At 42.8% G+C, this 24,063-nt stretch overlaps 1 protein-coding gene across 2 annotated transcripts in view; it reads right to left on the bottom strand.

The window, feature by feature from the left end:
- The window catches only part of FYN (FYN proto-oncogene, Src family tyrosine kinase), a 130,359-nt gene that overhangs the window by 75,947 nt on the left and 30,349 nt on the right, over positions 1-24,063 (bottom strand). For both annotated transcript variants that reach the window (XM_072331617.1, XM_072331616.1), the window contains exon 2: positions 1,115-1,184. The gene's annotated coding sequence lies outside the window, so the exon portion shown is untranslated. The remainder of the gene's footprint in view (positions 1-1,114; positions 1,185-24,063) is intronic.

Below are 24,063 nucleotides of genomic sequence, written 5' to 3' on the forward strand. Positions count from 1 at the left end.
ACTCAATCCACTCATCAAGATCATTAATAAAGATGTTAAATAGAAGTGGCCCCAGCATTGAGCCCTGGGGGACGCGGCTCATGACTGGCCGTGAACTGGATTTAACTCCATTGACCACAACTCTCTGTGCCCAGCCATCCAGCCAGTGCATCACCCAGCGGAGCATGCATCCATCCAAACCATGGCAGCCAGCTTCCCCATGAGAATGTTATGGGGGACAGTGTCAAAGGCCTTACTGAAATCCAGGTAGACCACATTGACAGCCTTATCTTCATCCACTAAATGGGTCACCTTATCATAGAATGAAATCAGGTTTGTCAGACAGGATTTACCATTCATAAATCCCCATTTTTTTTCTCCCCCCTGGTTGAGAAAACTACAGAGTTTTCTCAGGATTACTTCCCTCCAGTTGGGGCATGTCACTAATTATCTTCCATTCTTTGATGCCTCCCTTCTTCTCACAGTGGCATAACTCAGGAACACAGCTATGCTGTATACATATCACACTCTCACCTGTAGGAAGCTGTTGTCTTTGGAAACATGCACAGAACTATCAGTAGCAACAAAGCTTGTCACAAGAAATGGAAACAAGGAATGGGAAAACTGGTGCATCACACAGGAGCACTGACTACCTCCTCATGTCATAGTAATGAGCAAATCCTCCTAGCTCCATGTGGAGGGTATGAGATTGGATGGAAAGATTTAACACTGACCAGACATCCCCACTGCTCCCTCTGCATTATTGCGGCTCCTCACGTTTCTTATCTCTAGAATGCTTTTTGTTTCCCTTGTTTTTCAATTAGGCTTTGGGTTTCTTCTACTAGTTTTCAGCCACTCCTTAGCTGAATGTAACAGCTACAAACATAATAAGCAGATGCCACAGGAGTAAATGAAGCTGCATTCCTTGCCTTGAGGCCCAGCACGCTGCTTTCTGTCAGTGCTTCTCATACTGTGCGTCTCCATACCAGAGGAAGAAAAATACATGTAATCAACTACAGCTTTGTGAGCTGCATTTCCCATCATGTAAAAGAAAAAATAAACTGAGATAGAAGCTAACACAATCTTTCTGAAATTATCACTGAGAGCAAAAACTGATCAAGACTGCACCACTTACCAGAATTTCCCCCCCAAGAGAGCAAGTTGACATTCACCACATCTCCTCAAAAATGGCTCGAAAACGTGCCCTGCAAAAAAAAAGAGAAAGGGAAAGAAAAAAATTAGTGACTAGAATGTCACAAATTGTTACACTTCTTTCTCACTCCGCTAGCGTTTATCACCAGATTTCCACTTTTAGGGAGTGAGGTAATTGGATTTGATCCCTCACAACTGATTATTACATTCCACCAGTATTATGCAAAATATTAAAATAATTGCCGGATTCCTTCAGACTGCTCAGACACATGTCACTGCCATGACAGCTCTTCAGACACTGAGGATACAAGGTCAACAGCATGAAATGAGCTGCGGCGTAAAGCAAACGTGCCAATTATTTTAGATCAAGTCCCAAAGAATTGGTCAACCTGGGGTCCCCTAGTGAGTTTGCCTTACCAACATGTTTTCAAAATGTGATGCACATAATGCTCTCGACAGCCTTTGTGTTGGAATGCTACACAAAGGAAAAAAAAAAAAAAAGGTGGGGGGGGAGAGATTGTGCCATGTTACATTTTTAGACCATATTAATTGCCTCCTGTTCTCTAAGAGAACAAAGAGGGAGAAGAACTAACAAAATGCAGTATCCACTTTGACACACGTGAGGGCCAGTCTGAACAACAAGGAGAGCAGAAGTGACAAATGCCATCATTTAGCCAACGCTGAGTAAATTTCAAATGACAGCTACTTCTTATTTTTCCTCGAGGCGAAATCTTTGAAAGAACAGCTCATGGAGCACAGTCTGACAATGATGTTAAAACATTTATTTTGCAAGTCCCTAGAAGATGGAGGAGCTGTGATTTTGCTGGTATTCGGCTCTGGGAATGATAACTGTGCAACAAATGGAGAAGGACATGCATTTCAGTGTGTCCAAACTGGTGAGGTCAGACTGAACTTGAACTGCTTTCAGAAACACTCCCATTCCCTCCCAAGAACAGAGCTGAATTTTCCACGAGAGAGGCATCTGTAAAATTAATGCTGAATGAGTAACTTTACAACTATACACAGATGACTTAGGGGCCTGCATTATTGATGGAGAAAACTTGTCTCAGCTGCAGCAGCAGCAGATCTTTGCAGCACTGACTTTCCTGAAGGATGCTGTAAGCACTGTGCAGGAAACAAAGGGGAGAGGTTTCTCAGCTCACGTTACTTTTACTGGTCCTTGTTACAAGAAAAGCAGCTAGGAAAATAAAGTCATTCTTCAGGAACAACCCAAGAAGTCTTATTTAAATTATGGTCACTGGGCTACACTGTTCTAAATCTTGGTTAGAGAGCAGACCTCAAATTTCATAAGGCTGAAATGTCATTTTGGGTGGAGAGTTCAGGGTGGGGAACGCACAGAATAAAAGAATGTAGAAACTTCAGAAGAGACTTTTGTGCAAGACTGTAGGAGTAGGCATTTTTAATCACACAACTGCAAAACAAAATATCGTCTTCCTTGCTTGCTTTCTTAGTTCAGTGATTGAAAAAAAAAAAGAAATGAAAACCAAATAGCCTGGATAAACCAATGAATAAAGGAAAAAACACAACTCCTCCTCCTTCCCCAACATCTATTGTACAGCTTGGCAGAACTCATGAAAACACTGAAAAAAAGATGGGTCTTAACTGCTTTGCTCAGACATGGGGAAGGTGGTTATTATTCCAGTGCCATCCATTTCCCTCCCTAGCTTCCAGGCATTTGGCCTGGAAAGCAAAATCAAGTCAAGAGACTACTTCTGCCTTCCAACTAATTGGACAGCATCTGCATGCAGAAATCTTGGAAACTTAGGAGACGAGCCGGGTTTGAAACAGACCGATAGCACCTCAGCTTCAGATTAGCTCATTATTTCCTTCTGCACCAAGAGACAGGTTTAATAATTCCCTATGGAGAAATGATCTTCCTTCTACCTATGTAGAAGGAATAGTTCTCTTCCTTGAGGTCTTTGAATACTACTACTTTTCTCCAAAATTTGACAACCACTTCTCAGAAAAGTGAGACTGACTTTACTGGCTTTGGAGAATACAGCATAGGAGGTGCAAAGAAATGAATGCAGGCTTTGAGATGCACTATTTATTTATTTATTTATTTATGTAATTAGTATAATAAATAGAAGAGGCAACAAAAGCTTTGCCTGATCAGAATTACTAATGGAGGAGAGCTTTTCTCCGCTCTGCTTGGAAAAAACGAAAAGCTAGAAGTAACCATGTGAGTGTTCACTGAACAGTACGCATCTTCTGGAAAAGGCCGCTTTTGCAATTAGTTCTTTTAACAGAAAGCATTTACCATAAAATGCATCAATTTGCTTCACTATGAAGGGCTGGCAAGAGGGTACAGAGGTACAACCTAATATTGAAAAAGCTGCTAGCACCAACTGAATGGAATATGGTAAAAGTTTAGGTTTGTTACCACAGCCAGTGGAAGAGTGGGGAGGGAAGAAGAAATGATGCAGGAAAAGTGTTGAAGATGAAAATCTTTTCTGATGAAACTAACAACTGAACTCCCCTTCCACTTGTCATCTAAAAGCAAAAGTGAAACGAGCCTGTTTTAGAGCACAATGAATGGAACATTTTAGCAACGTGAGCTTCCTGCCAGTTGCTGCAGATTGCTACCCATCCCAGCCCAAAATGCTTACAACAGGATCACCCCAAGCTACAACACCTGTGTCACTGCCAAGGCAGGAGTGGTGTCCAAATGAAAGCTGCCCAAGCACCTTCTCCTAAATGGCAAGGCATAAAATACTTAGAAACAAATGGATGTGAGAAATTGGTCTGAATCTCAAAGAAGAGACTCTATTTGAATTGTCTAAAAAAAAAACCCAACAACAAACAACCACCACAAAAACAGTCTTGGGAGATAATCACGCTCACTGTCTGCCAAGAACAGCCATTTCCTGTAAGCAGCACCAGCTTCAACAAATAGGAATTTTTTTACTGAAAAAAACCCAACAACCCATTCCCCCCTCCCCCTCAGCACTGCACACATACTAGTGGTGATCTTACTCATTTTTGTGTAAAAGTTGCTTTTTTGTCCAGAGAAAAGCCTTTTGTGAATGACATTGTGGTAAGGAGAATCCCATTACCAGCATGCTTGGTTTCCTCACCTTGCCTGCTTTAAAGCCAAACCCTGTTTATCCTCATCCATTTCCAAATATGTTTTTGTCAGTTCAGACTGGGATCAAAGTTAAGTCTCACTGGCAAATGAGAAATCACTGACAGTAGACACAGTAACCACTTTTTTAATCCAAGCTTACATGCCAAACTCTATTAAGACCCACCAACTTCCAGGATCTTTGGATCAAGTCCGTGGTGAACAATTCTAGACAAGAGCCCACAAAAAAAACTGCTTTCCATTAAAGCAAAAATAATTTACTGTCAAATAAAACAGATAAAGCCATGATTTAAATGCACAGTCAGGAGGATTCTGGTCTGGTACATACTGAAGGTGTTATAGCTTGCACGCAAGCTTGACCCAGCTGGAGGAAGCAACTGGCTGAAGTCATAAATAGCCTTAAGTATTTTTCAGATGGATTCTAGTAGATGCAATTCAGTTTGTGATACTCAGAGACAAAATGAAACATGCCTTTGTTGCTGCCTTTTCAAACCTCAAGAAGATCCACCCATCTCTAGTTGAAGGGCTATCTTAACTTGGTAACAATTGGTAAGAAAATGACTTTCATATTGGAGAGAAGTTTACAAATGAACAGGGTTGGATCAGGGTGTGTAATCCATAAATGAGCTGGATCCACTTTGTATAGAAAATGTTGGCTACCGTGCCAAGCAATACTCTTCTTTTTTCAAGTGTTCTAATGTAGTTAGTGTTTATTATGCTACACACTGTAGGAAATAGGTTTCAGGTCAAGAATTAACCCAGTCAATAGTGAGTTCCTCTGGCCCTATTGTAGCAAAGCCTGGAGTGCCCCTAATCGGGCAGGTTGAGGACTCAGCTCTGCAGGAGGCTGCTGACATGTCTGAACAAATGCATGGAATCATGTATGCTTGGTTTTATCTGAAGTGCATTTTCCTTATATTTCTCCCTTAGGGGTTTTTTTTTATCTTATAAATGTAAAAAAAGAATAACCATTTAAAAACCCTCTGAAAGCAACATTGAGCACAAGAAGAAAAAAATACCTCCTGCATGCTGAGTTTAAAAAGGAACTGCACATCTTAAACTTAAAATACATAAAGCAATCTTTTACCACGCAATGCCAGCTATATATAAAGACCCCTTATCCTGTGAACATCTGAAAGCTTTCCAACAATGAAACGTTTAAAGTTTAAAGGAAGCTTATAGGCTTGCACTTACATGGGGACAGAAGCCTCACTGTTACCCTGAGCCTATTTATTACTTGGGGAGGGTCCCAGAGAACAGCGTGTGACGCAAAGAAGCCCAGCCGGCATCGGGGGAGTGGGAGCTCCCACAGGAAGCAGCCAGGAAAGGCACAGTGCTGGGTTTCAGCAGAGGAAAAGAAATTGTAACAGCATTATCAGACTGCTAAGACTGAACATTACAAATCTGGAGATTCCTCCTGCCATGAAAAAAGTGACAAGATCTGAAAGAGGATGATGGCTATACAGCAGGGCAGGCATCCTGCATCTGTCATGTAGAACTCCTTGGGTTTCTAAAGCTTCATGCAGTTACCTGAAAGCTTTGTGTAGATGGGGAATAAAAATAAGGGTAACCAGGTCCCTCTCCTAAAACAGTCCAAAAAGAAAATGTGTACTTTCAGAACAAAAACAGCAGATATATGAATACCAGATACCTTTCTGTTTGGAGCAGTAGGAACTCACCAAACAGATGTAAGGTCAATTTTGCAGTACCAGCAAGTCCTAAGAAGAAGGTAAGAGGAGAAAAAATGCTTTACAAGAATACAGAGGCTCTGCTTCAACTTCTTCTGGTTTTATAAACAAACAAACAATCAAACAAAACCAACCAACAACCCAACAAAGCAGCCAAACACAAAAACAAACAAATGAAAACCTCTGTTAAAGATCATAAGCTGAACTGTTTATTTTCTACACCAGTTAAATCTCCCTGCGTACCAGATCAGTTGACTTTAGAATATACGCTGTTGTCAGTGAGCTCCTATATCCTGCTTGTTCTTTACTGCCAGTCCTGCACAAGCATGCTGCTTCGTTTCCTTTTCCCTGGGATGTTAAAATACCAAAGAGAGCTTCAGTTCCTTACTGATAGTTGATATTGTCAGGTCGTATTGGTGATAATAGTACCTCTTTCTCTCTCAACCTTCTAGCAGGATAAACTAAACCAAATATTTCTTGCACTCAGCTGCTTTTCTAGGTGCCCACTTGCTTTGTAACACAAAGCTATGGATCTAGAAAGCCAAAAATTGGAAGGAATATAAAGCAACTAAATGAGCACCAAAGTATCTGAGAAGATCTTGTAATTCTAGGCAATCCTTGCTATCCATGCTACTCAAGAGAGAAACAAGCATGTATTTTAGATGCTTTCTAAGCTGGAAGCTCATCTGCATGCTGCCATACCTTACCCTCACTGCTGGTCTGGTCAGACTCTGTGTCAGGCATCTACAGCCACGAGGATGAGGTGACCCCACGTGGAACTCCTGGCCAGCTTCACAGCGAGCAGATACTGAGACTGCCATTCACAATATGAGGAGTATGCAACTGCAGTGACAAACTTCAGTTCTCAAAACAGTAGAAAAATGACTTCATTAATTGCAGGGAGAGTGTTCACATTTCTCTTTACAGAAAAATGAGAAGTGCTATGCACCAAACAATTTTTTTTCTTTCAAAAAGAAATGAATGGAGCCCATAGTCCTAAGAATAGATGGCACTCTCTGGCCTCTTAGCTGGCCCTCAAGAATGCAGCTGGAGGGCACGAGGCCGGCAGAGCAGCGCATCCCTCCCTGCACCCCAGCCTCGCACCCACTGACACCAGGGCACTGCTTTTAGGACCAGGAACAAAGGAAAAAGAACAGCAAGAAAAGCAATAGCCAGTGTAACACAAGCTTTTGGAACTTTTAGTAGTTCATCCTGTAGTTTGTCTCTTACGAAGAAGAGAAGATTTTTCTTCTAAAGGAACAGGAAGGTCCCTAAAGGATCTGTAGAACAACCTCACTAAACAGTGTATTTACGAACCCCTTGCAGAAGTAAAAATCTTTTAGAAGTGTAAATAGATTGCAGTGTAAGAGTTGCTTTTTAGATAAAAAAAGACTGGTTTTTACAGGCAATCCCCTGCCCCTTAACAGAGAATCTTACTTAAGCAATAGATATTTTTCTTTAATTAGTGTGTGAAGTTCAAATCAAGGACATTACATCTATGATGTAGTACAAAAATGAGCATGCATACATACACTTCATGTGGAATAAATACACTGATGTTGCAATACCCAGAAAGAGTCTCAAATCATAACCTATTTACTTCAAAGGCTTTACATCTTTAAAAAACTGAGCATCTATCCTATATTCTTAGGACAAACTTGGATGAAAGGGGGACCTCTGTATTACAAAAGAATTCTTGAAGCTCAGCCAGCCCATGGATTTAGCTGTGGATGTGTAATGCTGTAACGGATTAGTCACCCAAAAACAAGCTACCTGATGTTTCCTTACAGGACTGACCCATCTCCAGGCCAGCACGTGTCGGGTCTCGTTCTTGTTCATGTGCAAAAGCAAAGCAAAGCAGTTTAGTGGTGTGAAAGCAGCATGAAGGAAGCCATGGGACAACTGGAAACTGAACACAGGCAGCGCAGGGCCCCATTCATGTGCACAGATTATAGTGGCTTCCTGTGATATGTTCTTGACAGTGGAAAAAAAAAAACAACAAAAAACGTTTGCACGTTTGGTTTCCTAACTACTGTAATTGAAATATTGCCCCAGAATGACACAAAGGAAGAACATGGCCCACAAAGAACCCACATGCAGGCAGGCTGGGGCTGGCAGCAGGAGCCCCACCACCCGTGTGTGATCCCATTGCCTGGTGCAAATGGCAAAGAGAAGATGCTGAATTTTTGAAAGAGCCAGATATTTGTATACCTAATTTTGTATTTAACTAAATAAATAATAATAATTTAAAAAGCACAGCAAAGAGTATGCAGTGCAAAAAAAGAATACAGCAATGTGATTAAAGCACAGTGAAAGCCCTTCTCTGTAAGCTAATTACGAACTACAACAAGCTGAAAACAAACTGCTTCCTTTTCACGCTGTTCACATTTATCTTCTAAGATGCAAGGATGGGGAAAAAAAGGAGGTTGTGGTTTTAAAATTGTGGAGCTTATCAAGTCCAAGATCAGATGAGTAGAGCAAACCTAAGAAGAAAACATCCTCTCTGCCCACCTACCTCCCCAGAAAGGAAGCCTGGCAGCAAAGGCCCATTGGCAGCATTAGTGTGCTGGTCTTTAAAGGATTGCTCTGGAGAGCATTTTTGTCTAATCTGTTTTTATCTTTCTGGAAGTTTTAAAACAAACAAATACTTCTTATTTTTCTGGAAGTTTCAAAATAACTTGAGGAATAAACAATGTTATGTTCTGCTTTATTTTTTATAATCAGACAAGTTGCATAAAGCAAATAAACAAGGCCCTCGTTTGTCATGCGATACGAAGCAGGGAGAGAGGAAGAGCTTTACATTACAAAATCAGTACTGTGAAGATCTATGTAAAGTAGCCGATGAGCTGAGGGTTGGGGCGTGGGAGGAGGGAGTATAAGAAGAGCCCTGTCTCTCATGGATTTAGTTATTTACTTATTTTCATGATGAGATTCCATGTTGGTGAATTCTGGATCCAGGAAGGAGAAAAACAACCCAAAAAATCACTCTATTTTGACAGTTTACTTTCCAAACAAAAACCCTGCTCTCTAGCGGCTTCCAAAAAAGACTCCCACATAATGAATAACAGGAAATTAAATCCTCAGGACAACACAGCAGAAGTACAAATGAAAAGATTTTGCAGTGACATAATGCTCCAGCCTGGAGTGCAGATCAAGCCTTTATTCCTTCACGCTGTCCTCAAATCCATCAGGTCCCTCCTTCGAAAGCGAGTGTCCCAGCATGAACCAGAATAAATGCAGGGCTCTTGTAATTCTAAGATCGTGCTATAGTAATATAAACCTCTTTGCAATACAAAAGCCACACAAAAGCATTTATTTTGCTGAAATGTCCTATGGATTTAAAATGTCACGCTCTTTATAACTCCCCCCTAGTCTCTTGTCTTTAAAGATTAAGCAAAAGCCTGTGTGGGGGAACTAATGAACCTGGATTTCCGGCTTGCTTGGGCCAGCCAGCAGCTCCCCACCCAACTAAACCGTAACTCCAGTTTTACCCCACAGGTCCCTCAGGCACAAGCCCACCCCTCTATGTTGTTAGCCACAAGCTCCATGCTCGGAGAACGGAGCAGACAGGAGGTGTGGGCATAGCAGCTCCCTCCCCAGATGGAGGTAGCCCACCCAGCCACAGGGATGAGGTCTGACCCACAGATGTGCTTGTTAACAGACTCACTCCTGCTTCCTCAGGAAACCAGGCAAAAAATCCCCTAGTCCCCTCACTGCACACCCCACCCCCAACCATGCAGATGCAGTATAGAAAAAATAATAAAAGAGGAGCATAGATGTAAGGCTTAAGGGCTGTGCTGTATCCCAGAACAGCATCTGGATTACTGTCTCATGCATGTTTCAGAAGTGTCATTGGCTTCCTGTTTAATATTCTTGTTTTATTGCTGCACAAAGCCAGCCTCATCTCTACCAGCAATATATTACTCTCACATCCTCAGAGCAGATCTTTAATGAGGGTATTCTGCTTTCTTGATATTCAGAGACCTTCTGCCAGTATCAGCATAATGCCTGAGCGCCCAGAATACAGAAAAGAAGGCAGTTCTCCCTTTTAAAACACAGCCACGTTATTAAAGAGAGCTGGAGTGACCACCTTCCCAGCTCACAGCAGCATTGGCAGCACTGGTGTTTTTGTTAAGCTTTCTGCACAGGGCTGCTGGGGCCCCAGGTGCCCTCCAGGGAGCTGCATGCCACCCTGCTGCAGGCTGCAGTCGCTCCAGTCAGCCTGCAGAGAGCTGCTGTCCGATCTCAGCCTTTCTCGCATTGCCATGGTGACACCGCCGCCATCGCTGCATGCATGGCCTATTTTTTACAAGCTGGCAGTAGTAGAGGGTATTGGTTACGGCCTGAATCTCAGCAAGGTCTAAAACTCCTCAGCTTGCCTTTGGTGCAAGCAAAGGGCCATGCTCAATATGAAGATGAATTCACCTGAGTTGGGAACTCTGCATCGCCTCAAAACAAGCAAAAAACTGGTGGATACAACCCCCGGTGTGCAATGCAGGGAAGGGCAAGCAGGAAAGCCAGCCAGCCCCAGCATGCTGGCAGCCCCAGGGGTTTTGGAGGCTCTCCCAGGAGAAGAGTGCTGTGAAGAAGAGACCTGGAGGACAACAATAAAATTGTCTTGCCAGCTGCATAATGGGGTGGGTGAGGGCTGCAGAAAACATACAGCTGCCATTTGGAAACCATCGGGATGCAGTGGAGAGACTGGCAGTAGGGTTGGCTGGAGGAGAAGGATGGAGGATGATGGAGAGGAAAGCTTTGGTGTTGAAGACAGGCACCTTGTGCGAATGAAGGAGTCAGCAGAGGGACACACAGGGGAGGCAACACTCTAAAGAAATGAGGGAGCTGGACAAGTTTCCTTTGCAAAGACATTCCGGACAGATGGAAGTGTAATTTGTAGGAGGCAGAGAAAATGATGTTGCAATAAATCAAGACATCAAAGGAGGACTTGAATGTGAATTTCAGCAGTGTGGTCTGGAGAGCAGCGAGTGTGTGTGAAAAGACATCACGAACAAAGAATGTGCTGAGCTCTATCTGAAGCTGAGGGGAATGCTGAGGTGGACACACAGATTTTGGCCTCACTGAGAGACCCTGGTGTTGCCCGTGGTGACAGACAAGAGATAATGGAGAGATCTGCAGGTGGAGCTGCATCAATGGGGTATCTGTTTTGCCATGCTGAATGAGGCTGCATGGCTTGGGATCCATGTAAGTGAATGAAGACTGAGTCTATTGCTTGGGCAAGGGGAGAGAGGACTAGCTTTCTGTACCAATCATGAGAATCAGATACAGGTATCTATATATCCATGATTCTGCGATGACTTTAGATATATCTATATAATGATTATTTGTGTATATAAATATATATTTGCATGCATATATTAATTGTAATAGTTCTGTCTACAGATGAAGGAAGCTGAAATGTAACTCTGGCAAGAAGAACATGAGGAAGGGAAGAACACTGTCCTTCATCCCCAGCCAAACACACTAGTGGAAAAAAGCCTCTCCCACTGTTCCTTTTATGTATCATTGCAGGTAGCAAAGCCCACAGGAGCAAAACACATGCCTGTTAACCCCATGGGAAGCTTAAGCAGTCAAGAAAAGGAAAAAATATTGTTGTGATAAAAAGATGGCTGTCAAAGCAAAACACTGCAATTTGCAATACATTTCAAAGCCTTTATGACAGTGCTTACTCTCTCAGAGGGGTTGGGCTGTGGCAGCTCCAGCATCATGCAGCACAGCAAACCTGGTGCAGGCAGCACCATGCGGCCGTATGCCTTGCTGGCCAGTCCAGCAGCTACTACCCATGGCAGCAGTTATCCCATGAAGACAGCAGCCCATATAGTACCAGGGACACGTGTTTTGACCCGATGAGGGATGCGTGCTTAACCATGTGTCAAATACGCCAGCACGCCAAGCGCTGGAAACAAGCGGCGTTTTGGGAACAGCACATCTGGGTCACTGTCGGCTCCTGCTGAGCCTGCAGGCACCCTGGGGATGAGCAGCAGAGAGCAAACTGAGGAATGGGCCTGGCAGCTCTCCTCTGGGCCACTGGCCAAAAAGCAGGGACCACTCTCCTGGAACACTTCTGCAGGTGTAATTGGAGTTATAAAAGCACATTCAGCCTCCTCCTCCCCCACTACGAGAGGCTGTAAATCATTGAGAATAAGGCAAGAAACAACACAAAAAGCATTCACAGGCTCTGCTTTTTCATGCTCAAGCTAGTTTGGACTCTTACATTTCGGAAATGTCATGTTTGATTTTGCCCTAGAAACTGCCCCACGAAACACAAGGCTCATTCAGGCAGGGCCCAGCCTCCGGCTGCAGCACGGGGCCACCAGGAGCAGGGGACATGTGAGAAGGGGCATTCAGAGCAGCACGTGCGTGGCCACAGCCGCTATGGCGCTGGGTTACGAATTGTGGAAAATGTACAAATGGTTTCGGCTGGCAGCACAGTCCCTGGGAGCACATATCCATAACAAGCCCATGGGAAACAAGAGGGGATATGCGCCTGAGAGCCATAGAGTGGCAAGATTTTTATTTATTTATTTTTATTTCAGTCTGAAAGCAAGCTCATTAATTTCCCCTCCAAAAAACCATTTGCACAATCTGCGAGCAGCTGCAAGGGTCAGTTGTGTAGATTTCAGCAGTAAACATTACCAGCAACAGCTATGGGAGCCACTAAATCAATAACCACATTTTAAAATGAAAGAACACGTGCCAAAAATGTCAAGTTCGCTTCCCACACATGTATGCTTACATCTAATGGCAGAGTGTCAACAGAATTTGGGACTCCCACAGACCCAATGCCGCCGGCATTGCAGCTGGCAGCCCACGCTACCTGTCACACCCAGACCCTGCTTTCCATGCCCCACAGCACTCACCACTGATGACAACCGGTCTACTGTGTCACCTTTCCCTCCTCTGGTCACACATGCTCAGCCACAGCTCACCTCCCTTTTGACACACCACATGGACATGGGGTCATAGCAAGTGCCTCAAAGCACCACAGACACAGCAGAGCATTGAGAAAGGGAAGCACACATGGGGAGTGGAGACAATACAGTTTCCACAGATGCATTTATAAAGAACAGAATGTAAGAGTGAACATGCTTCCTCATAAGCACCGATGTTCTATCAACCAGCTGAGATCCCAGGCCCTTTCCTTTTCCAGACAGACACCTCACAGCTCAGTTAGAATTTCAATAGCTACCTCACACACAGTGGGGAAGGGCATCCAACAGCCCAGTGCAGAAAGCAGGTTTGAATGAAAGTCATAAGCCTTCTCTAAAGGAGAGGATTTCCAGCATCACACATACACAAGAGGAAGAAAATAAAAAGCTGCATTGCTTTAGTACTATAGACATGCCACACAGCAGGAACTGCTTACCTCAGCAGCATTCATGTTGCTCTAGCAGCACCAGAAGGCATTTTTCTCATGGCAGAGCCTTCTGCCTCACTCTAGAACTCACAGCAGAGAAATTATAAGCTTCCCAAAAGTGCCGTGCAGCTCTCCAGCGCTGCAGTATTGGTAGCATCCAACCACAACCGTGGCATTAGGAGAGAGCAGGGCAGCACAAAGCATGGCAGTGTGGTCTCAAACCAGTGAGCACAAACTCCAGTAAGTTCTGCCCTACTTGTCTTCAGAGCAGATGTGTCCAGAGGTCCCTCTGCTACTAGCAATGGACAAAAGAAGAGTCACCAGAGGCCTATCCATGAGGCTGATTCCGTCACCACACTGGGGACAGGCCTACCTCTCGTGTCGAGGGGAAGTGCTGATGTCTCAGCGAGCACGTGCAAAGCGACAAGGACATACAAAGTATTTTGTGGGCTTGGAACAAAACCCTGCTTGTAGGATTCATTTAGTGAAAGAATGTATGTTAACAGAGCAAGCTATTTATAGCAACTCTCCATAGAAATGAACTGTCTCTTGGTTCCTGTCCCTATAAAATGCAGCATTCTCAGTGGAGAAACCCTCTCTTTAATCCAAAAGCATGGGAGACAGGGGGGCAGGGGAAGGGGAAGCTGCTGCCTGCCATACCCGTTACCCCAATTATACCAGAGATAAGGTCTCCCTGTGCTGTCAGCAGAAGCCTTCCTTCACTGCCGGGGCCCACACACAGAATCACACCATTCTTCCCCAGCCCGCTGTGCTATAGCAGCCTGAGTGAAAGAGCTGCCTGTACGGCAGCTCCATCCTTCAGAACTCTGCCACGGCCACAACAAGGTATGTCAGAGGGACTGAGATAGATTGCTCCTCTCCTAAGCCCCACAAATTTAATTCTAGGTTTTATTCAGTATTAAAACATGCCATCCTAAGGAAGACCGCAGTCTTTTGAGACAGGGACAGACCACTACAAACTTCCATTAGAAGATCCTAAACCAGGGCACGTTTCCATTTCCTCACATACCGAATACTCTGAAATAGAAGTATATGCACTGCGTATCACACACAATCAGCCAACTTGAAAGCCACACCCATGTGCACACATGCTTAGGATGTTGAACAGTCTGCAAAATTGTCACACCACATCTCGCCTACGTGCTGCAAATGACCCAGATCCACAGCCCACTTACCGTGAGTGCCTTTGTTAAAACACCAACATTTCCTCTAATGAAAGCCTGCATGGGCATGGACATACATCATCTCCTTTCCAAAATCAACACCTTGATGCAGAGACTTCATTTCCAGCATTCCCAAGAAGTCCTGGCACTGACAGCTGGCACACGCCACTGCTCTGAACCCCAGAACTGGGGCACTTTTTGTTACGCTTAGCCATTTACCAGTCAACAACAACAAAGCCACCACAACCTATTTTAAAGGAGCCAATAGTAAAATGCTGTGCAGAAATAAATTAGTTTATGTGGAAAATAATAGTTTTGATTAGATTTTCAGGTGTTTTTTCCTATGTAAGACAATGGGCCACAGTTGAAGATATGCTTGCCCCTCCCTTTAATGTAAAATGAAGTTAAAAGCTTTAGCTATGGTTGCCCTCTTCAACGAAATTTTTTGAAGACAAAAAAATTACCCAAAAGAAAGAATGCTAACTGCTTTTCATGTCTTGTTTGTCCTAAGATCCTCCTTGCTGCTTATTTCTTCTATCCGAGCTTAATAAACTATTTCTGCCATTTTACTCAGACAAGAAAGAAGGTGTGTAAACTGCAAGCATGTGACTATCCTTAATATAACAACAAGCCGTTCTGAAAAAAGCAAAAAAGCAACATAGAACAGGTTCACTCTTTAAAGAAAGTAGGTAAACAAATGCATGAGAAACTAAAACACGCACATGCAAACAGACAAACCACATAAGAAAGACTTCTGACTGGCTTTCCCTCTTCTTCACAGAATCACAGAAGGACCTGGGTTGGAAGGGACCTCAAGGATCATGTAGTTCCAACCCCCCTGCCTAGCAGGGCCACCAAACATACGCCTTTACTAGATCAGGTTGCCCAGAGCCCTGTCCAACCTGGTCTTGAACACCTCCAAGGACGGGGCATCCACAACCTCCCTCGGCAGCCTGTTCCAGGACCTAACCACTCTCCTAAACCACTCTCTTCTTCTTTGCTTAAATATATTTGTGGAAAAATAAAATAAAAATGCAATTTATTCTCAATATCCATCAAAATCTCTTGTAATTGGTTCCTGCTTCATTCCAGTATCTCACATTGACACGTCTTGTTGGTGAGAAGTAAAAGGGCCTATCTTAAATCTAGTGATTGTACCAATAAACCTAAATTAGACTAATGGGAATGCTGAACTGAAAATAAAGCTCTATAAGCTATAGAGCAAAGATATATCACGAGACTTTATTAAACTATAAATCCGTTGATTACAACTATATTTTCTAAAGACAGAATTACCTTAAGCTAATTTGTTGCCCAGCATAACAGCATTTGGTGTCTATAATGAAAATTAGATTATATCAGAGTAATTTTGTTTGTAATTTTAGATTAGCAGAATTAGACACAGTAAAGTGCTCACATAGATGAAATAATGAAAAGCAATATGTTTTCCATTTATTTTCATGATATAACATTTGGTGTTCTCTAGGCCATAAGCAAGCATCTTGGTTCACAGGTCTTGAAATTATATTTGAAAAGTGTAATTTCTCCTTCTGTATTCCACAAAGACTTAGATTAAGCCAGTACATGACACTACTTTTTGTAAAGGCATAGATCCAATACTAACTGGGAATGCTGATGAAAGCAGTCCTAAGCTGCTCCTGCTCCTTAGGTCTTCGCAACCACCTTGACTCCACACTTCATCCATTTCTTCTGCTGCACTGACTGCTGGATCCCAGGGAGACCAGAGTTTAAAGTCAGTCACTCAAAGACAAAAGGTTTTGTTTTCAGTTTGAAAGTAGCAGTAGGTGAGCAACACAGAATGATGGAGTGGGAGTTTCAGAGGTTGGCTGCACAACCCCAAAGATCTGTCTTAAACCATGCACTTGAAGGAGAAACAGGGAACGCTCAAAAACATTTTCTTGGACTGTCTAACAGCTCCAACTTGGAGTCCTTCAGACCCACAAGCCTGATAGGTTGGGACTCAGAGATTTTTTTCCACCAGCTTTCTCACTGATGATTGATAAAGCCACACATTTCTGTATGAAAAAAAACACCGTCCAAGCTCATGCATGGCCTTTTCTCCATCAGTGTCAGTGGCTGTGTGATCTGTTTGTGTCCACACTGTATCTCAGCTCTCAGTAAGAGCTGCTACTCAGATCCCTTCAGAAGGAAATCAATGACATTTGCTCTGCCCCAAGCTATGGTTTTACATACAGGTTGCTTGACAGGACTGTGAGCAGTGTTGTTATGCAGACAGCTTCTTCCCCACATAGCCCTTCCACTCCAAATCTTGTTCTTTACAGAGGCTGGAAATTAGCTGCAAAAGAAGATCTTTTTCTTTCTAACAAAGGCTATTTTAAATTTTCTCTCTGTCCAGTTCACAGGAATGGAAAATGAAATCCTGCTAGCTTCAGTTCTTTATTTTGGCCTGCAGCAAATATCTGAGGTGTCAGTAGCCCTCTCATACACAAAGCAAAGAGCAACAGTGATACACTCCAAGAAGCAGCCCGCAAGCCTACTCTGAACAACAAAAATAATTACCACCAGCACTGACTGTCATTTGTCAAAACTCAACGCAATTCTTGAATCAGAGCACGTGCTGAGTACTTTATTTTCTTTAAATGAAGTGACTTCAAACTAGTCCAACCAACACATGTAAGGTGTGCGTTGATGGCCTTGGCAGCTGCTGGCTTTCTAAGTGATAATTACTGCCATTTCATCAGCCTTAGCTGCTTGAGACAGGCAGTTTGACAGCATTAGTGCACTGTGCTGAAGCCAAACCCCAGTTCCCAAAGGGATTCTGGTGCCCACTTTCCCTTTCCTGCTGGTTAGAGACTTCCTAGCGCTCTGCTGTGAGCTGGCAGGTCCTCCCCCCTGGCCCCGCACCGCTCCTCAGAGGAAAGCCAGCAGGGCTCCATTACATCTCCACAGCACATGCCATTAAAAAAATAATTTATTTTTACAATGTATTAATTGTTGCCCCACTGCCACGTGATCGCAAATAGCTCTGGCAAACAACTGCACCTCGATGAATAAAAAGTTTGTCTGAGCAAAGAGCAATTGGAGTTGCTTGGCGCTGAGGGTGAATGCAGCAGTGCTCCAGCTGACACGTCTTGCACAGACAGCGCTATCGGGTCTTCAGAACTCACTTATATATACAAAATATAGCAAGCAGACTTTTTTGGGAAGCTTTGGAGTTAAAAGAGGGAGGTTTCTGGGCAAACTGAAATACTGGCCTCCTCAGTCTCTAAATGACTGAATTTATCTCCCAATCCTTTACGTTCAGTAAGCCACAATAAAGTGTCTTTGCAGATGAACTTTAACAAGTTCTATTTTTTCCTTAAGCAGATGGAGAATTTTTATTAAACACATCCATAGTCACAAAGCAAGATGACATTAAATGAATACTAGCAGGATAAATACATAGATTTTATACTTTAATAAATAAATAAATAAGAAGAAGAAGCCTGGAAACTGATCTTCCACGTTGCATTAAAAAGCTGCAAGGCTCAGGTGAGTTGAGCAAGTTCAGTCCCATGCATTAAACCTCTCAGTGCTACACCCTCTTCCAGCCAACCTTCAGTGCTACTGATGATTTTTGCTTCTACTAAGACAATTTCACAGTGTGAAGTATTCACATGATTCAAACAGTTGTCAGCTATGTGTGGTTTTTCCCCTCTCACAGGTTTTTACACACGCTGTCTCTTTCAGAGATTCTAACATCAATCTCTACGTGCCAGCAATTTCCAAGTTTCTGCCACTGAGAAGAACTGCACTTTTAATTGTCATCCTGCATCCAGAAATTACGGTTCTCACTGCCAAGGATTTTACAGAGCAGAATCTTCGCTAGGGAAAACAAGAAGCTCTACATCAAAAAGACCAATGCCATGAAGGACCCCTAGAGATCTTGGGCATGGATGCTTTGCAGAGTTATGCATTTGTCTGATCGCTTTTCCTACCAATATCAGTGGGAAAATTCCCACTCATTTCTATAGGCACAAACTCCTACAGACAATGGAAAAACAAAAAGCACCGCCAGCTGCTTCCTGTTGCCAGTAACATGGAAGAGGTTCCCTCCAGAGGGCAAACAGAATCAACTGCAGAATCTGCATTTAGAAAATTACAACTGTTCTCTTCCCAACTAAAATACAATATCTTGGTGAAAATGTGTAGTAGATCTTCAGAGGCGGAAGAGAAAAGCCATATAACCTTTTTATCTGAAAACATCAGTTATAAACTGTGACCTTTTCATCTTAACTCTACTATCACGGTCTCAATCCCAAGGCAAAGCAAACTTCAGAAGGAAAATGAGATGAAAACCCCGAACAAAAGCAAACTGTGGAACACAGTAGAAAACCAAACTGGGATGCTGCTCCAGGTGACCTCCCCAATTGCCCCTATGGCAGCGGTGCTGCTCCCCAGCTCTACAGGCCCCCAGAACAACAGCAGATCCGTGCCTGGTTGGAGAATGTCTCTGCCCATGAGCACCTCCTGGTGCTCAAAGAATGGCTGATGTTTGCTCTTCCAGCATCTCAGGGTAAGCATCAGTTGTAAAACATAAGGAATGGGAGAGGAACTGAAGAGGAAATGCACTGGAGAGCAGGCTGGTAGTGGATATGGGGTTAAAAGAAAAACTGCCACCAGGCAGAAAGAACTTCTTAAGAAATTTCAGTTTAAGCCAGTGTTAGGTGATGCTGCCCAGTTACTGGAGGGGAACTTTAAGGACAGTGAACAAGGTGTAGGTGGGAGGTATGGCCACCCAAAACTCCCCACCAACGCTCCTCCTTCACATGGTTGCACCCACAACACTGTCTGCAGTCTCTGTTCCCTGAGGGCTCAGCCCAGCTCTGCACAATCCTGCCTGAGTGCTTAGTGGGGTTTGGAGGTGCAACTGACAGCAAGTGTGAATGCCAGGTCAGAAACACATGCAGGTTCTGGTCAGTCTTTCCTCTGGGAGATGTTCTGGAATTTTCATAAAGATTCTCCTCTTTCTTTCCATGCACATGCCCTGACTGATCACCAAGCAGAACGTCACCCAGTGAGAGATACCCAGACTTCACTCAGATGTGAAAGGAGGGGTATTCCCAGCAGAGCCTCTGTAGTCTCTGTGTCACCAGTGTTTTGACAGGCAATGAGAGGTGTACAGCTGTCACTTGAAGATGTAGTACATACAGTATCATCTACTGCTTGCCACCAATTGGCATATCTCACTGAAACTGCAGGAAAGCAGCAGGGGTGAGTATTCCCTTTGCAGGGATAGTGATCAGTCACATTAAAAATGGCTCTTGTCCTTGAGAGGCAGCCTGTGTTGCTGAGGGCACAGATTCTAGTCTTACCTCCTCTTCCATCAGCCTGGGTTCTGGGCAACAACTAAGGAGACCACAGCCTCTTGGTAGTAAGCAGCAACCCAACAATTTCATGGCTTCATTAATATCTGTGCTCTTCTACTCTTACCTGCATGCTCTCACACTGAAAGATAGTATGGAGCTTTCTCAGCTCTGACAAGTGGCAAAGACAAAGATGGCAACTTGAAATAAATAAATATATATATATATATTTATGAAACTGGTTCTTAAATCCTATTCAATGTAAATTGAAATTCTTAAACACCTTTTTGGCTTTAGCCCTAAAACATCAAGAGAGAAGTCAGCAACATTTTGAATAATCACTTGATTTCAACTTCAAAGTTCTTTCAACTTCGTATTACTTCATGAAAGAGAATGCTATAACTACATTATGCTTCTTTAAAAAGAAAATGAGAAAGCCTTTGGTATGCACAAGTGAATGCTTTAAAAAAGATTTTAAAGATTCAGAATACATACTTCTGAATATAATCTGCATTAGGAACACCCATCCACACAGCTAAACACAACAGTAAGCAGCCATGGGATTTATGCATGCACATAAAATGAAGAAGCTTTCATTATTCATAACACGACCAACATGGGTGACCATGCAACTCTCAGCTCTCAAAACAGTAGTTGTGATTAGCTGTGGGTGTTTGGAAGAGGAAGAGTACGTGATAACAGCAAGGTCAGTGGGTACATTTGCCATTTTATTCTGTGGTTACTCTAGTTCCTCCACTTGCCCCAAAAGAACATTCTGTCAGCCTTACCACACTCAGGTGAGCATCCAAAACAAATTCAGGCAATACTTGAATAGGCTTTCTGCAACCAATTGGAAATGGCAGCTCACTAAATAACCCCACCTGTTTTGTAGAGGATGGACTGAACATGCTGCTGAAGACAGAGGAACAGTTATCAGTTACCATTAATTTAGAAAGAAAAACAGCTTCCTTCTTTTCAAATGTAGATAACTTGACAAACTGTTAGAGACCACTGTTTCTTCAGAGAAGAGAACAAACTCTTCCATCTATTCCCCTCTCAGACACTATGTAGTATCTATATGCCCACTTCCAATGTCCCCAGCCGTGTTTGTAGGATTGTAGAGGAAGAAAGAGAGAATAATCCACAATTCAGTAAGGGCAGTAATGATGCTCTTTTGCCTGTCATTTATTTAAGTTGAGCGAGATCCCTCATGACAGAAAAGAGTTTCAGTTTCAATAACTTTTTTTTAGTGTTGCTTCATGGACATTTTCTACTGGCACCATCATTCCTTAGGAAGTACTTGAACAACAACTTGTTCCTAGCAGAAAACGGTGTCCCAAAATGGAAATTGCCCCAATACTATCTGCAGAATCTTGTAGTTGTTGTCTCACCTGGTCTCAAGACCAGTACTAGAAAAGAGCAAATAAACTGGGATTGCATGATTTACCTCAACCACATAAGATAGGAAAAACTCAAGGCTTTGACCATATGGCAAAATTAAAACAAAAAATAAAAATAAAAATAAAAAAGCCTACTCATTGAAACACAGATCACTTGGTGAAAGCACCACCTTTGGGTGCCCCCACTAAAAGAGATGAAAATAATGTAAACAGATTCTTTGTTTTCCTAGGAAGCTCAGTACAGGGAAAGGTAGCTGGAGAAGAATGAAATCTTAAAAGCATATCTGATCTTCTTACGAGAGGCACATTTGTACAGTATAAGCATGAATCTAATTTGCTCACAGCTGAACGTTTCCCTCCCTAGATTTGCTTGCTGTGAGTGAAGTGCATGTCAAACTCAGAACAGCAATCCTTGCTGCCCAGGCAAAATACCTCCTTCCTCTGTACATGAGTAAAAAAAGTGCTGAGCAGCACCACAAAAGGCACCACTACACAGTAGGAAAACCAGAGACATGAACTATTATTCCCACTTCCTCAAGGCCACATGATTGTCAAGATAGCTACATTACTGTGCCATTAGTTATAAGCTCCTGCACAGGAGGACTTGCTCTGCACTTACCAGTAAAAACCGTTTCACAGGAACAGATAACCTTTGCCTTTTATCCACCAGTTTCCTTTTACAGTTATAAAATTGGTAGGCAGCATTGACACCTGTATGCAGATTTGTCTTCAGACACACGTCTGCCCAAAACCGTTCAGAGGTTTAATTTCCTGTTCAGAAATTAAACCTTTTTTCCATTTAGAAGATCTTCCAAGTTGGCTGTTGCAGCTCCACCACCTCTCTTGCTCTGCAGTCACACCACAAGACAGAGACATCCAGTTCATCTAGATGCTATGTTCCATGAGATCAGATGTTTTATATGCCAATGCTTCCTCTTCACCTCAGCCCCTTCAAGCCCACTAGTACATGTAGTTACTATCACTTGCTCAAGCCAGTAGTGGAGCTGGGCATAGGACAGCAGCTACACAGATGACCTCTGCCTCTGAAGTGCTTCTCTTTTTCTCCAGTAAAGCAAATATAGGTGGCTTCCTTTGAACTTCTGTTCACTGTTTCTTTGGTGTACATTGCAACACAGTTTAGCTTTAGGATTTTCTACAGGAAATAAGTCATCTGCAACCAGCAAGTCACATGCTTACGCTTGAAATAATGCTACAGTTATGCCAGCGGGTAGCTGAGAGGCAGCTCTATATTGCGTGGGAAGGAGAGTTCAGCATGTGGTAACAGTGACAGACTGACATCTTGGAGACCAGTCTTCCACCTGATCGCAGGACAGCTGCAATGAACACTACAATGCAGGAAGTGGCATCTGTAAGCAGGACTGCATATTATCATCCTGCAACTCAGAATATCCACAGCAAATAAGCCAGGCTTCATAGGAGTGAACACACTGAGGCTGACTTAACTGTTAATATAGGCAAAGGCAAAACCACATTCATCACCGTTTCTACTAAACCACGTGATGAAACAGTACTGTTTCCGATAGGGACAAGACCTTACTTACGGTAACAGATCCGTGTCCAGCATTTACTAATGTGGCTGATCAGTATCATGATACTTCATACTCATCAGAACTTGGCTACAGTTTACATTAACTTACCTAATATAGTCTACAGAGGCATTTATCTTAATTATGGAAAATACACAAAGAATCATCTCCTAAGACTCCTAAGTTTGATTTCTTTAGTTATTCTGATTGGGTACCGATCACTTTGAATCTTTATACAATTTTTCTTAATACTATTCAGGTAGATAGAAAGAGGCATTCATGACTGATTGTTTAAGGAAAGAATGAGCCAAGATTTAAAAGATTGTTTATACCGGAGAAAAGAATGGTGGAAAGACCAGCTAGCTTTAGAGTTGCTTCATTTTATATAGGTCAGGATGAGGCTAGGAAATGGGGGACTTGCTGAATCCCCTTTGCCTTTTAATTCACACGGAAATAAAAATGCTGAAAACAAAACAAAATTACAATCAACCAGCTGTGCTTCTCTTGGACTGTGGAAAGCACAAAACATGAGAGAATGCAAAATGTTGATAAATACAAAAGCCATGACCCCTGCACTGCACTGAACTTAGGAAATGAACAGTCAGAATTCACTTCCAAAAGACCAAGCTCCTAACTCATCAATAACTTTAGATCCATCAAAAAGAAGTAGACAGTTGTAATTCTGTACAGCTCATCTGTTCGAAAAAATTAACTCTCTGAAGTATGGTTTTATTGAAAAAGTACATTGCTAAGACTTTCCTAATTTGGCAGTCTGAGGTATTTGGAGTCCGTGTCAGTAATGCAAATCAGACCACTTCCTTCCTTCTGTCAGTTGTCCAAAAGTCTTGGGAAAGGGATATTTGGTATTTCCCCAAACATCCAATAATACAGAGCAGACATGCAGAAATACAGATATTTTGTACTGGGTACAAGCATGAAGAGGAAACAGGATGAGCAGAAAAGAAGAGCAGACAGGTCTGAGATTTGGGAACTTTCCAAAGAAAGCTAATTTTTATGGCATACAGGCTAAATAAGTTCTCTACACTGGTTTGCACTGCAGCATAATAAAGCACAGCCTCAGATGGCACCCTCACCAGTTTCCTTAGGCACCACACAGAATTTAAAAATCAGAAAACAAAGAAAGAAAACCATTTAGATGAATTCAGTAGATTAAGGGAAGTAGTACTCCTCAAAATGTGTCATTACAAGAAAGCCTCAGTGGACACACTGAATTTGCAGTCTTGATTGAGTCAGGACGAATGTGGTATGTTCCTCTACTCTTTGACCAGCCTCAGAAAGCAGAAC

This window comes from Excalfactoria chinensis, chromosome 3 (genome assembly GCF_039878825.1).
Source record: "Excalfactoria chinensis isolate bCotChi1 chromosome 3, bCotChi1.hap2, whole genome shotgun sequence".
Lineage (NCBI taxonomy): Eukaryota > Metazoa > Chordata > Aves > Galliformes > Phasianidae > Excalfactoria > Excalfactoria chinensis.